A 15,430-nucleotide genomic window follows, 5' to 3' on the forward strand; every position below is an offset into this window, starting at 1 on the left:
TTGACATTCATGCTCAAAACTAATGAGAGACCAAAAGGTATTACCAGCTCAAGATTTTTACAGGAACAGTATCATATTTTTTGTTAACCTTATTTAATAATTTAGATTCTATATGTATTTTTCCATTTCCCCTTTTCATGCCCTGCCTTCCCCTTTTTACCCTGCAGAGAACTCTCTGCTAGTTTTTCATTTCCAAGCTGTGTTGCTCAGAGGTGCTCAATCATAAATCACAATGGTGTGTTTCTTTCCATTTGCTGAGTGACAGAATGCACATCATCTCTGCATTGAATCATATGTTAGGTTGGCACAAATGCTTTGGCTTTAGACCTTGACATTCATTCCTTCTCCACAGGCATTTATGTCAGGAGAACTCAATTGTTTGAGTACTCATGGAAAGTAAATGCGAGAAGTGCCTCGGTCTGACTAAAGAAAATTCACTGAAAAATGTAAGAAGGAGAAAGGTATGAAGTGAAGATGTGAGGCTGCAGAACTGAAGTGTGGTTAAACATGGAGATAAGCCTTGTAGCTGGCTTGAGCTCAGATATTTTTATTGCTTATGCAGGAATTAGTTACATGTGGAATCTGACAGTGGGTCACATAGCCTGGCTGGGACAGGTCTGGAACTCTGACATCTGGATTGCCAAGTTACTGCAATCAGTGTTTTCCTGTGCTGTATTTGTTACTGGTGATTATAATCATGTACTGCTCTGAAAAGGAATGAAAGGTGTACTGCAAACCATCCAGTATATAAATAATATCATTGTTCTAAATAGTCTGAGGTAGTTACAGGGCTGCAAGTTCCAGTTTGAGGCAGCGGGCTCCTGATGAGGCAGCCTCTGCAAAGGAAGGGCAGGAGGCACAAAGAATTAAAGAACAAATCTTAGTCATAGTTTCTGTTTGCCCCTTGTTGCTCAGGCCCTGAAGTGCCAAGGTTGCAAAGTGGCTTGAAAGTTTTTGAGATTTTTATTTTCTGAAATGGAATGAAAGCAGTTCAGAGCAGCACATTTGCTATAGTTCTGTGTCCAGTTAGAAAGTAGAGGGACTTCTGAGAGCAAAGAAAGCCCTTGTTTTGGCACCTGACTCAAGATAGCAGTCTTGCTTTATCTCCTTGTTACCAAAAATATAAAGTATTGTTGAGCTAATGATGTTTGCAGCTGTGGCAGGGAAGCTGTATTGCTTCCATGTGATTACCCAGAGCACTGACAGAAAACACTCTGAAAACACAGGATATTCAGAGTGGAGAGCTCAGAGGGCACCATAGGCCAAGCTAAAGCCCGAGATAGCAGTTCAGGTAAGAGTTGGAGGCTTCTGAAACTGAAAATGAAAAGCCTTAATGTGATGTCACAGATAAAGGAATGGCAAAAGCAGGTGCTGAGGGTGGGGTGGTTGGCAGCTGTATTCCCAATAAACCAAAGAACTCGGGGTGACAAGCAGGAAAAGGGGTGATGTCAAAACTATCTACTATGGTTTTGGGATCAGAGAGAGAGGAAAACAGGTTTATAGAATAACGGGAAAGGAAAGCAGAGAGGATTTAGCTTAGCTAAAGGAGAAATAGGTTTGAGTGCTCTAATGATGGAAGAGAAGAACAAGTTTGACAGAGGGGGAAGATCTGACAAACTTGAAACTTTATTTTTTTTGTTAAGAGGTGACAAGGCATACTTTGATTCTCGTGCTAAAAATGGGAGCTGGGAGTACAGTCAGCAGAGATTTAAATCACTCAAAGGCAGAAATGACTGTTGGAAATACTGAGAATAGGTGATGTCATTTAGGTGAAAGAGACAAAGTGCACCCAAAGAGCTTCCCTTGAGGCTGCAGGAAATCTGTCTTTTTATCAGCTTATTCAATGAGGTTAAGTTGTAGAAGGAGGACTTCTTTGACGTTATATAGTTTGACAGGTGCAATCACTGAAAATATTTTAAAAATTATTCTGAAGATAATATTTGAACTTTTTCAGTGTCTTCCTGGTCATTTGGATAAGTCAAGTTTCACTGAAGAAAGGAAGAGGTATGTTGTAGATTTGAAAAGATTAAAACTAGTGGAGCAACAGGAATTACTTTGCTATGCAAAACACTGCAAAAGTTTTGGAGAGAGGTTCGCTGGGGCAGGTTTAGTGGTGAAGGTGAGAGGCTGAAAATGAGAGGAGTCAGTGTGGGGAGTGGTGTAGGCTGAACTCCTATTGCACGTGGAATTCAGGGTCAGCTCAGTATTTCTTGGCACTGTGAACAAGGTTGAGTTTTAGTGCCCAAGAGGTGAGGGGAAAATAAATTTCCTCTCCTAGAGAGGATGAAAACTAACTCCTGTGCCTGCTGCTACCTGCCAGAGAGTGAATCTGTAGACAAGTCAGATGCAGTGCCATGGCAACTGCTCTGAGACCAAGCAAGTCTGCCTCTTGCCTTCTTTTTTTAAGCTTTTTCCATCCCATCGGTCTGAGGTTATTTTTCTTTTCTTCCCCTTCCCCAAGTAATTGCTTGCTGTGCTAATAAGTGAATAAAAATGAGGAAAGGCATCATACAAATTGTTAAAGAAAGGTAAGAACACGCACAGGGATTAAATCACCTGAGAAGGCATCAGCAAGACTGATTGTTTTTAATGGACACATGAGGAGGCATGTTTCTGTTTTCCAAGTAAGTAGCTGGAAGGAAAAGTTTAGTGCAGCAGTAGGAGTTGTTATTACAGATTGATTTATGGATACAGGGGAGGATGTACTTAAGGATCTCTGTTTGCTTCATGTTGGCAGTTTTATATGATGCAGTCCATTAATTTTTGAAGGCTCCAGTCCTGTTGGCTTGAAAGTATCTTGTTTTTTTCATGTTGATTGGTAAAGCTTTTCATGCCTGGGCTTGGTCTTGACTCCTTTAGGGGCTCATTATCTGTCTTTGGGGCATCACCTCTTGGGGACATCTTTTGGAATACAGGAGAAGCCTTGGTGGCTTCTCCTTTACTGATAAAGGACCAAAAGACATTTAATCTTTATTTGAGAGCTCAAATTCCAGAGAAGCTACCACAGGCCTTATTTGCAATGGTTAATTATTTTCACTTTTTAAAAAGGTGAACTTTACTTCCAGCCTTAGATCTGGAGCTTCCAGCTGTTGAACTGGTTATGGATTGCAGCCCTCCAGGGTCAACACATACCCAAGGGTCGATAGTGATCAAATTATGTTTTAACACACTTGGATGAAGAATCTAGTAAATGTCTTTAGAACTGCTTATTCTTTAAATAGCATTTAATTGAACTAAGTATTGTATATTGAACACCTTTTTACCTGTTTCCCTCAATTTTTATTTCTTCATTTTTTTCAATTTTTTTGAGGGAAGAAGATGACATTTTTTTTCTAGAAGAGACTCCTTTAGATAAAGACAACTTTATTTTTATACACTTTTACTGACTGTAGATATACAGACTGTACACAGTAGATAATTTTTGATGCAAAGAATATTCACATATGATAAGTATTGCACAACCTGAGGATGTGAAACCCTGCTGTCTGCCCATCATTTTTAACATGCTTTAGGCTTTGTAGCACATGTTAACTGATTATAGAATCTTTTGATGACAGAATAACTACAATTTTGGGGACCAAACCAAATGTGGATTGATTTCCCCAATCTGAGAAGGAAAATAGGCAGTACAGAAGTTCTCAGAGCAGCTTTCCAGTTCAAAAGCACTTTGGTAAAGCTGGACAGGAAAGTAGCAGCAGAACTAAGAGAGATTTTACACTTTTGCAGCACATCTAAGCAATGAACCAGACCTTAGTGTTTTAATATGCATAAAGTATTGTATGGTTTAATGAGATCTTGAGCTATTGGCTCTGAAGATTGTTGGTGCCCTGGTGAACAGCCCTTCAGACTTCAGGCACACAATGAGAATTTGCTTCCCCTTTCAGTTCTTCATTTCTTGGATAGAATTTATTATTTCCCTAAATATAAGCAGCTGCCAAAATTCATTATGTATTTTAGTACCTCTTTTTGCTATTTTTAACTCCATCTCATTTAGTGGATTACATGGTTTCCTTTCGTAATTAAGTGTGGATTAAATATTATATTAAAAACAAATGACACCTTTTCAACTGCCATCATGAAATCTTTAAAGACAAAAGAGCTATTCTGATGCTGAGATTTTTTTTTTCCCCAGAAATGTTGGTCACTATAATAAATATATCTTCTTATCCATGTGGTTGTAGAATCAGAAATATCAAGATGAAATGTGCTCTGTTCTTTCTCACTTAAATTCCATTCAAAGAAGGCTAATTTTTGGATTAGTTTATCCTTTTGTGCTCTGGGTAATAATGACTTCCTTCAAAAATTTCTGTTGGGTCATTTGGACACCAGCAAACTTAAATATTAATAGAGCTCAGGGAAAAGAGAAAAAATGTAAATCTGCTAGGGGCTTGTGTATTAATTTGGTAAGTATTTACTTTGTCTGATAATAAAACAGCATTTCTATTTCCAGTGGCTACTTGGGGTCAAATCCATCTATGAAAATTACTTGTAAAAATTCTCTTGCATGTTTTAAAATTTGATCAAGACAAGCATTATAGATCCAAACTTTTCTTTATATGAGCTTGCAGAGTCCTAAATTGAACCCATTTAACCTCAGTTAAGAGTCTAGAAATAAGGGAGGGATTAGTTTTTCCAGGGTTTTGATCCCCACCTAAGACTTGCATCATCTCTAAAAGCACCTCTCTGCCTTTACTGCCTATAAGGCAGGGCAAGGCAGCCACACTCCTGATCCAAGTGCCCCATAAATGCCTAAATCTGGGGGAGTAAAAACTCAGTGGTCCCCACTGAGCCCAGTGGAATCAAGATGCTCGGTGGAACTTGGTCCTGTGTCTCTGGAATTGAGCTCTGTGTTTGCCTCCTGCTTTGCTCTGAGTTTGGTGCAGGTATGATTTAAGTATAAAGTAAATGTGTGTTATTAATTATCTCAATCTGTATCCTAGAGAGATTTCTTTGGGTAATACTAATTCTGATTGCTCAGGTTTCAAACCAAGTCACCAATTACATGATTTCTAAGAGCTGAATTCTGTCCCCCAGGTTGAGATGTGGTGACAACCAGCCCATTCTGCCACCAGTGCTTGAGTCAAACTGCAGCATTTTCTTGAAAAAAACCTAGAGCAGGCATCATACTATTATTATATACCTAAGCAGCTGCATTAGACCTAGCCATTATCAAGGTCTTAATGATGGCAATTTATCAAATTAGCCTTAAAATAATACATACCTTTTCCTAAATGCCATATTATTAGCATGCCCTATTTTGACTGTCTCTCTGAAAGAGTAGAAAGCTTTCTGTAAAGACAGTTTTACGCTCACCCCCTTAAGCTGAAATGAGCTTGATATATTCTCCATTTTCACTTTGTTTCAAAAGTATTAAAACACACCAAAATGTCTTTCCCTGATTAGCTTCTTAATCTGATTTCTTGCAAAAAGTCATTGTTGCACGTGAAGTTTCACTCAACAGATTTGTGATGACAAAAGAGCCACAGTTCAGTGTGGGAGGTAGAAAGTGGCTGCATTTGAGGTCATATGAGAAGAGTTAGATATCTCAGCTGAAAAGAATTCTCTCCAAAGAACAAGGTCAGGTTAACTCTGCTCAAACCAGACAAACCAACCATCAGAAATATTTGTTGCAGTGCATTGGTATGTATGAGAGATGCATTACTTTATGTGGAAAAATGAAACAGTGTTCAAAAGTATTACAAAAAAATATTGCTGAAAATACATTCCCTCCTCTGCCCAGCTGTTATAGTATCTCTGAAAGTGCTCAGTAAAGTATAAAATTAATGAATACATATATTTATGTGTGTATGATTTGTATTTATGTCTTTTTGAGAGGGCAAGCCTTAGGCACAGGAAAGTACTTGCATCTTTGTTATTTTGCAAAGTCTTGCAGACTATGCTGACCTAGTAAGTCAGAATTGTTCCTTCTCGCAGTGGGGGCAGGAAGGGAAGAGACACCTTCTGATTGAATTGCTTTTCCTACAGCTCTGAAGCAGGAAGGAACTTTCTCCTGGTTTCATTCTGTCTGGCAGCCTCAGTCCCCCTTTTTTTGGAGGCCTAGAACCTGCTTCAATTCCAGATTTGCAGCCTATTATCTTTTTTACATATTTCTAGGTTTGATAACTATTGCAATATTAGGTCTTAGGATCTAGATTGGAGACTTTTTTTTCTGGCACAGTGAAAACAAGTACAAGAACCAGCTTGCACCCTGAGAAGTCTTAAAATCCAGTCTGCCCTTTTCTGAGCTTTTCGTTTCTGTGGGCTGTGTCTGGTGTGGAGCAGTGGATGTGGATATGAGAAATAAGCAGGCTGAAGGTACTGTATGGGTTTTAAAAAGGGTGAGGGGTGGGTTTACATCAGCCTAGTTAAGATCTCATTTTGTGAACTAGATGCCCATAAATGGTTGAAGTCACTTGCAGTTTATTGTCACCTTAAACTAGTCTAGTTAGTGCACGCCATGTATCTGAATGGATCCAGTTGAAACCAATGGTTTAATCTCTTCCAGTAACGCTTGGTTTCTTTGATTTTTCTGTGCCCAAAACACAGGCCCTAATGACTTAGAAAATAACACAGGTTCTCCATGTATGACAGTGCCTACCTTGAGCAAAAATCAGGAAACACTGTTAGAGCAGGGGGCTGAAACACATCCCCATAAACTGCCAAACCACCGTTGCCTTTTGTGCTGCTCCCTTTTTGCCCCAGACCCCCAAGCAATTTTAACAAAATATTTGAGAGTGCCCCCCAAACCTTCTGTTACCAAACACATAACTTAGTTGTTAAAGGCTCCACTTTTGTGTATCTTCCATCTTTTTAACCTAACACTAGTTGTTAATAAACTATAAGACCTAAAGGTGAAAGAACACTATATAGTAAAGAAAGAACACTATATAGTTCTATATAAAGTATAGAACACTATATAGTAAGATATCAAACCACCCAGCTTCTGTTTAACTTAATGAAACTGCATGAACAAGTTGGAATAAACATGCACAAGAAAATATTGCTCTTCATCTCTCCTCTTAGTAATTATTGGATGGTTCAGTAAAAAAATAACAGTAGCTGGAAAAAGTCAGTGCCAGGACTTACAGTGGAAATAATCAACAGTTCACCCTTCATGTGGCTGCAGGTACAAGGGCAACAAGAAGTGAGAGATAATGATCATATTTACCAAAATGTAGGGTGTTTCTGTGAGCTCCGTGTTTGCTGTTGCTACACTGATGTATTTCAAGACTATTTGCTTGCAAAATAATGTAGTTTAATTTTACCACGACTCCTGTAAACTACATGTTCTACTGATGATGCATTAAGGATGAAATCTTCTTCGGCAAAACCAGAATAATATAAGAAAACTCAAACTGATTATATTACCTTCAAATGGCAAAATATGGTTTCAGCCATTACAAACAGAATTTCTTATGAAGCTCACTATACTTCAGAAACAGAGTTAAAAGTAACAATTTATGACTTGAAGTACAACATGGCTATAGCATAATCCTATGAATTAGGGAAACTTTTAGTTAATACTGCAGTATTGGGGTCAGCACTGCTCCTGTCCTACCCACCTGCAGCACAAAGCTTGGCACCAGTTCCCACAGGAAGCTTAGTCAGCTCAGTTAAATAAATTGCAGTAGTATGGTTTCAAATTGTATGATAAAACTTAACACCTACTCTTGCAGTTAATGTAGGGTACAGCCATTTGTAAAGGATAAAGTATTTGGGGAACTCGTAACTCCAAGGGCTGAGCAGGTTTTGCTTGTAACATCAGGGAAGCAACACAGGTCTCGTGAGCCACAGCTCTGCTGGCTCAGCTTGGTTTCTAAAAAATCCTAAACATAGGCCTCTTGTGTTTTGCAAGACTAAATAGGCTGTAAATATCATCAAATATGAAGCCATTACAGCTGCAAAGCTGTGCAGTCGGGTTCATTTCTTGGCTTGAAGCACTAGCACACAGTTGGAATTTGAGATGCGAGTCTACAGGGGCACAAAATGCATCAAGCTGTATCTGATGGAAGCTCTGCAAGTGTTTTTTTTCTTAAAATATGTCTCAGCTACTGAAACCAGAAATATTTTTCAGGAATAGGTATACCTGTTTGATTTAGTAAAGATTTCATAGGCACATTTTGGAAATTCTCTTGAAAAGAGTTAATTGACTGGTTGTGAAATCCAAGCTCCTCTGTTTAAATCATATTTTTCATTTAAAAAAAAACCCAAAACAATAAAACCAAAAAACCACCTCAAAACCTTAAGTTTTGTATGGAGTTTAGAATAAAAATGTTTTTAATCTCAATATCTTTGGTATTTCTGGTGTAGGCTACTGAGAACTGGACTGGTGGCAATGGCTCAGAAATGCACATCACAAGGGCTGGGAACCCACAAATCAAACCAATGGAAACTGATACAGAATCTGGGGTATGTAATTTTTGCTGTGTATCCCAAGCTTTTTGGTAGCTACAATCTGGAATTAAAAACATTAATGATGATTATGAGATTAGAAGGATAAAAATCTACAGCAGCTCCTGCAGATATTATAGCAAAGCTTCTTCGTGTACCCAAGGAAATAATACTTTACCATATTTAAAATAGTGATAATTATTCCTAGAGATAATTCTAGACATAATATTTATCTCAGAGTTAATTTTTTTTAATAGTTTTGATTGAATTGGTGTTCATTTTATGTATTAATGTATTTTTTTGTCAGGAATATACAGTTCTTCAGAGCCTTTAAAATGGATGAAGGGGAAAGATAAGTCTCTAATTCATGTACCATTTGCAGCCTACCATCCTGCACAAGAGGGAAAGTTCAGAGCAAAAAACCAAAACCCTGTACAGTTTAAAAGAAATTGCTGAGGTGTTAAATAAGGAAGAAATAGAACTTCTCTTCCACAGTTTGACTCTGAAATGTGAGTTAAACATAAAGGAAAGACATACTGAAGCACTGGGGAGACTTCTGACCAAGGCAGTGGAGGTTTCACAGTTGAGTGGCAGTCTCTAAATATAACTGCATTGACACACACTGTTCCTTGCAAAGCTGTAACAAACTGCCACCCTAACAATCCCTTATTGCACAATTGCACCTCAAATTGTCACCCAGTGCAGAACTCCCTGCTGGTCATGGAGTTTTGTTTCTTTTTAATCTTGTCTGCTGTAAAACTACAGGAAGTGTTGCAAAGGAACATTATGGGGAAAGAAATGTTATTTTTCAGGTTCTCTGCGGGAGACCAGAGCAGGCTGCCAGGGAGAAGTTTCAAAAGGAGTCTTGCCATGTGAGATGCTATGGGAGCGTGGAGCAGCTGAGGAACAGGGAATTATTGTTATATAAGCCTTCTAGTTCCCGCTGGAACAAGACAGGGTGCTTGTAGAAAGCGAAATCACGAGCTGATACGAATCCCTAATGCTTGTGACAGAGAGTCACAGCCAAGTGGGAAAAGGTGTCCAGTGTCAGAGCTCTGGGAGGATGAACCCCAGGGGTCCGTCTGTGGGGTGCATCGAACGAAATAGAGGTGAGTGAAATGGTTTTACTGGTAAAAAACCTGTCACACAAAAAGTGGAATGAGCAGATATGGTCTGTAGGGCCAAGGGAAGGAAGGCGAATGGTGCTGGGCCAGCATGTTCCTTCTCTCTGCTTGGTGCCGTCCAAGGCAGTTTGCATCCACTCCTCTGCAGTGGGATGCAGTCACGAGGTAGGTACCAAACTGTGCCAGGTGTGGTATCTCACTCCTTTGAAGTGCAAACTTCGTGGAGAACAGCTCCTGCCAGAGTACTCGGGTGGATTCATTTCAGCCTCAAATACTTGTTTCTTCCATCTTAAGAAGCAAGGGAAAAAAAGGGAAAATGAGTGGAGAGAGCCCTACCCCACACCCTTTGGAAAAGAAATCCTTGCTCAGTCCAGGAGTGGGTATAGTTGCTGGGAGTCTCTGTTTGATTATCATCTATACGAGTCATTTACAGTCACTTATCCGCTTTTCCCCTAGTGCTTTTGTCCTTAAAACTTCTTATTTTGCACTGCAAAGTGAGGCATTATCAGCTGCTTTTCTGTTCCCCTCTGAGGGGAGTGTTCCGCAGCTGCTGGATTGCACTCGGAACAGCGGAGAGCGATCACCAGGATTTACAAGGAGGCTTCAGGTCAATACCCTGCTGAGGATGAGAAGGAACAGGGTCTGATCAGAGTGAGATAACTGCTGCTGCCTGGAAGTTAAACAGGTGCCCTTGAGGGGAGACCACACAGGGATCACAAGTTCAGTCACTCCAGGGATGTGGTAATCACTAGATGGGTCATTTACCTAAGGAGTCTGGAAGTAGCAATAACTATTCATTACTGCAGAGCTATCAGAATGATGGCTCTCTTTTCTCCTTCTCGGGTTTTCCTTCCCTTCCCTGAGCCCAGAGAGAGCAAAACAGGAAAGCCATTATATTAAAGAGCTCTAAAATAACGTGGAACCTTGAGTTTGGTTATAAGTAGTGTTTATAAACGGTACTGAAGAAGAAAAAAATCCACGGAGAACAATCTACAGCTATTATTACACAAATTATTCCCACTCATGGGTTTGCAGAGTTCTTAGTCCAAATGAACCAAATTTCCTACATTGGAGTGAGTAATATCACAAGAGATTGACAACCTTCCCTTTTGAGCACAGGAGTAAAAGAAGAAGAAAGATGGACTTCAAGTGGGTGTCATCCAGTGAAAGGTAGACTCATGCCAAAGAAATCTGGAAGTTCAAACTGCCCGAGGCAGAGCCTGACAGGACAGTCAGAACAAGTTATTCAAAGCTGGTTTAAGAGCATAGGTGATAGAGACCAGGCAGCTGATACCCATTAAAGGCAGAGCTGTCCCAGTGTTGGTAAAACTGATCTGTTGGCTTAGACATTGAGTGGGGATGCTGGAGATTTGTATTCTCTTCCAGGTTTTATAAAGACAGCCCATACTCCCTGGACAGTTGGTTATCCAACTTCTTCTGTGGTTTCTATATGAGAAATCAGTGTAATAATTCTCCTACTCATGGTCACGTGCTGATAACCAACAGAAAAGATCACTGCCACGGTGCTCTAACTCCATGCTCCATCCACAAAAAGTTCAGAGAAACAAGGATGAATGTTTTCTTTGTGTGAGCTTTGCTTATGAAATATGTTTCTCTGAAGCCCATTAATCGAGGCAGAGTTTGATGCATGGTTATTTGCTTGATCTAATGTTTACTGAAGTCAGCAGAAATCTTTCACTGGGTGTTTAATGTCTTCCCCTCCCTGTCTGGCTGTGATGCTTTATGGTCAGTGGAGCAACTGAGGAAAAATGCTTGAGATTAAAAGCCCTTGGGATGAGTATTGAGGCAACAAGGATCCAGAAAAAGTAATCTGAAGGGTTACACAGTTCATATTTTATAAGTAATTGCAGCCCTACAGTTAAGAGACAGTGTTAGTGTAAGGGCTGTTGCAGCTTTGATGGTTCAAAGGCATATGGGAAAAAAGGTTGTTTAACTCAAGTTCTAAATCACCTTTAGATGCATTTATTCTAACTTTTATTACACTTATCCCCATAGTCTGAACTACAGAATAGAGTGCCCAAGAAGCTGAACAATGACCCAATAAATCTTATTTCATCAGGTAAAGCAATTGAATTTTGAAGTTGACAGTGCCATTGTTTGAATTTTCAGAATTCTTTGCTTGAGACATGGCCTTCCTTAGATAACACTGTCTTGAATTTGCTTTTTTTTCCCACAGACTTAAAATAATAATGATCTGGAATACAGGTAAGGAACAGAAGCAGGAGGAGCACATTGTACCAGGAAAGGCTGTGTCCACTCACAGCCCACCCTGCTCTGCTCCAGGACGAGGGATGGTGGTTTGTAGGGTTGTTTTAGCAGCTTGGTCATAGAGAGGAGCTCAGCCCCATAATGACTAAGGGGTCACATTCAACCTCTGGGGACATCACTGTCAGCCCCAGACAAACTCAGCGCACAGGGATGTGGACAATGCTGAAAGAAGCCAGGGAGGTAGTTCCTGAAATGGTAGGATTTGTTTTGATGGGAATGAGGAGGATTGCGGCTTTTGCCTCTTCTGGGAAAAACAAAGATCTTAGTGTGGTCTCCTCTGTCCCCTACTCCTGTTCTGTGCTTCACATATCCTGACTTATTTTCTTATAAATAAGAGCTACATGATGAACTCTAGTCATAATTTTGGCGTGTTCAACATCTTTTTCACATCAAAGGCTTATTTAGTAAATACCTGGAGGGCCATTTGTAATTACTGTGACACATTCAGTGTGTCCACACAATGTTTGAAAGGGGATTTACTATTACCTACTTGTTTTATCTTTCTGCTAACAGTTTCCAGAAGTTTTGTCTTAAAGACAAATTAACTGATGGACCTGGACTGACAAGTAGCTTTTAGACCTAAAGACCAAAATTCCTAAAATGTCCTTAAGTTCTACAGCTATTGGATTTTTATGAATGAAGTAAGGAGCAGCATACAAGATGTCTTCAGGTAAGACACTTTCCATAGTCTGTGTTTTAATGGAAAATATGTCTTGAAAATTCTGCCATCCCATGGTATTTATTCTACTGTCCATTGTACCCATTGTCCTTTAGACTACATTTTCTATACCATATTATTGCACGGTCATAAAAGGCTCAATAAAATGAAAAATTACCAGAATGAAAAATGGGAATGAGACTATGACTTGCCTGGCTTGTACAGATAAGGGAGTATATGAAATATAATGTTATCAGTTTAATCCCTGTTACTTTGGACATTTACCACACTTTAGAGTTCATTAACAGTAAGGTTTCTGTGCTGTAGGTTTTGTACCAGCTAAGTTGCTTAGCAACCTTAACTCCAAGATAATGATGTCTTGCTGCCTGTGATTAAAGAATGATTTTTCCTGTATTCTGTTTATGATATATCCAGCTTACTTATATTCTTGTTTGCAAACTCTTTTCCTCATTTTTCATTCCAAATATAGCGCTGCATATGTATGTTCCTTGAAGCATTTTATCTTTAAAATTCACCACAGTCACCTACTTGAGTGAATGCAAATAGCACAATAGTATTACAGAAAACCCACACTGCACAGTAATGCAAAGAACATAAAATGGAGAAGCAGCCTATAGAACTGCTCCTGGTACTGCTGAATAAATCCTTAAAACCTTTTCAGCACAAGTGCATTGCTAATAACTGTGGATAATGCTCTAGTTCTGGGCTTTAATTCTCCTCTTAAATAAATAAATAGAAAGCTCTGGGACTTGCCCATATGTGATGCTGAACTTTGGAGCTGGGCCAGAAAAGTGAAATACTGCACTTTAAGTGGTAGCAGATGCCTCCTGCTAAAGCTGGGAGCTGGATCAATTCCTTTAGTAGTATTTATGGAAGTCCTCTGGACCTCAACAATAACAGTGTTCTGAGTTAATATCTAAAGGATGTCACACATTACAATGGACATGGGGTGACATTATCTATTCAATATATTTCAAATTATTCTCTTAATTCCTGCACAGCTTATCACCATGGTTACTGTGACAGGAAATTAAACAAACAGGAAAATTTTTTTTAATTAATCAATCCTGGATAAGATTCCAATGAAATCTAGAGTCACAGTTAAGCATTGGAAGCCACAATGAAGAGGACAACTCTTTAGCTAATAATATAGCCCTGGAAGAGGAGAAGTTCTGTCCTGGAATTTGGTGTCTCTATCAGAAATTACTCTCCATATTGTAGGAAGTGGTGGTTTTGCAGTGAAGACCTAGATGGGAGCTACTGGTGTAAACTGTCTGCTTCCAACAGACTGGAATGAAATCAATAATCCTTCATGGTGTAGAGGTTTGTAACTGAAGTATTGGTATGGATGCAATGGGAATACATGTGTGTGACAGCACCAGAACCTACAGCCAAGGGTTATGAGAGCAGGACCTGTCTTGAACTCCCAGGACACGGTACCCAGGAGTAACATTGAGGAATATGCTGTTTAAATCCAAATGACAAAGGAGCACAGCACAGATGCTTCCTCAGTGCAAGACCCTCCATCCTAAACTCAGGATTCAACAAGTTGCAGCATACTGTGTGTGCCAATCCTTTCCTTTTTCTGGGGAAACAAAAAAGAAGAAGGAAAAACAGACAATGCATAATGAGCTTATCAAAGGCTTATGGAGCTACTGGAGTCAAAAGCAAAGCACTAGCTGCCAAAATGGGTAAATGGATTGTCTTCATGCTTCAGTATAAATTTCATTCCAAATTCAACTGTCTTCATCTAAGAGATGTGAACAACTCCTGTAGGATGGCATATTCCTACTGTTTTCAAGCGTTTTTAACGTGTCAAGTTGCTTGTAGTTCCTGACTGTTCATTTCAACAATTAGAAAAACAGAAATTCTGATCTAACTGAGTATTTGGAATAAGTTTTTAGTTACTGAACTAGACTGACTTCCACTGCAGTGTTGGGTGTGTGAGGGTGTTACACAGGCAGGAGGGGAAGGGATCTGTAACACACAATGATGTTCATGTCTGCAGTGAATTTATTGTTTCTTTAGACAATGATGTAAATCTCAGCATTTGTGCAGTGAATTCCTGCTGGATCAGCTGATGCTTCTTGCACATTTTTGTAAAGAATACTTTAAAGAACAGAAGTGTTGCCTCAATAGAAGTTGGAAGTTGTCCCATGTAGGATATAGTTCCTCTACATGAAGCATTTGTTTCAAATGTCTGTCTGCCAGGTGGATACCAAATTTGAGATTGTTTGGTGCTTGGTTGGAACTGCAAACTCTGTTCATCCTATAGTTGCCATGGGATCTGAAGCAAATTGAAAAAGTACTCTTCCCAAAGAAATTCATACAACCAAAATGTAAAACCTTGGTAAGAACAATGTCAAGGCATAACAGGAATACAATAAGGTGACAAGGTTAGTCCACATTTACTTTCCTCTGTGTCTTACACCAAGCATGTTTATACAGGTAAATATTTGACATCTGGGGATCCCCCTTGAAATCAGACATCAATTAAAACACTTTCCCCTAAGCTGAACTAAATATTAGTCTGTACTAAACAAGACAGTGAGAAACATCCAAGAAGCTGTTAACAGACATACAGGGTGGAGGATCCCATCCACTGATAGTTATGAATGAAATGAGTAGAATCTGGAGCACCTGATTTTGTACTGAGATCCCCAGTGAGGAGTTCCCAATGGTAATCCTGGCTAGCTCTGAGTTGAAAGTCCATTAAATCATAGGGGGTTGCAATGGGAAGTGAATCTGGTATGAATCACCAGAAAACAGCAACTGGGAATAATGCAGTATTTTTAAGGGAAGATCTGTAACCCATATAATTAGTGCACAAAAGAGTTTTACTCGGAGTAAAATTCTTCTAAATTATATCTGATATTTAAGACTCTTGATCAAAACAGAAAGACTCCATTGTGGTAAGTTAAACTATTTTCTATTTCTGAGTTATAGC

General features: G+C 39.3%; 2 long non-coding RNA genes across 2 annotated transcripts; both read left to right on the top strand.

Annotated features, from left to right (window-relative positions):
• The first annotated feature begins 1,189 nt into the window (after window positions 1-1,189).
• LOC113952138 lies at window positions 1,190-3,097 on the top strand. The gene is made up of 3 exons (XR_003529409.1): window positions 1,190-1,442; window positions 1,955-2,004; window positions 2,462-3,097. It is a non-coding gene; the product is annotated as an uncharacterized LOC113952138 (long non-coding RNA).
• Window positions 3,098-6,193: 3,096 nt separating this feature from the next.
• Window positions 6,194-8,953, top strand: LOC113952139. Its single transcript, XR_003529410.1, has 3 exons — window positions 6,194-6,315; window positions 8,311-8,409; window positions 8,699-8,953. It is a non-coding gene; the product is annotated as an uncharacterized LOC113952139 (long non-coding RNA).
• Window positions 8,954-15,430: the final 6,477 nt, after the last annotated feature.

This window comes from Corapipo altera, unplaced genomic scaffold (assembly GCF_003945725.1).
Source record: "Corapipo altera isolate COAL_440 unplaced genomic scaffold, ASM394572v1 70, whole genome shotgun sequence".
Taxonomy (NCBI): Eukaryota; Metazoa; Chordata; class Aves; order Passeriformes; family Pipridae; genus Corapipo; species Corapipo altera.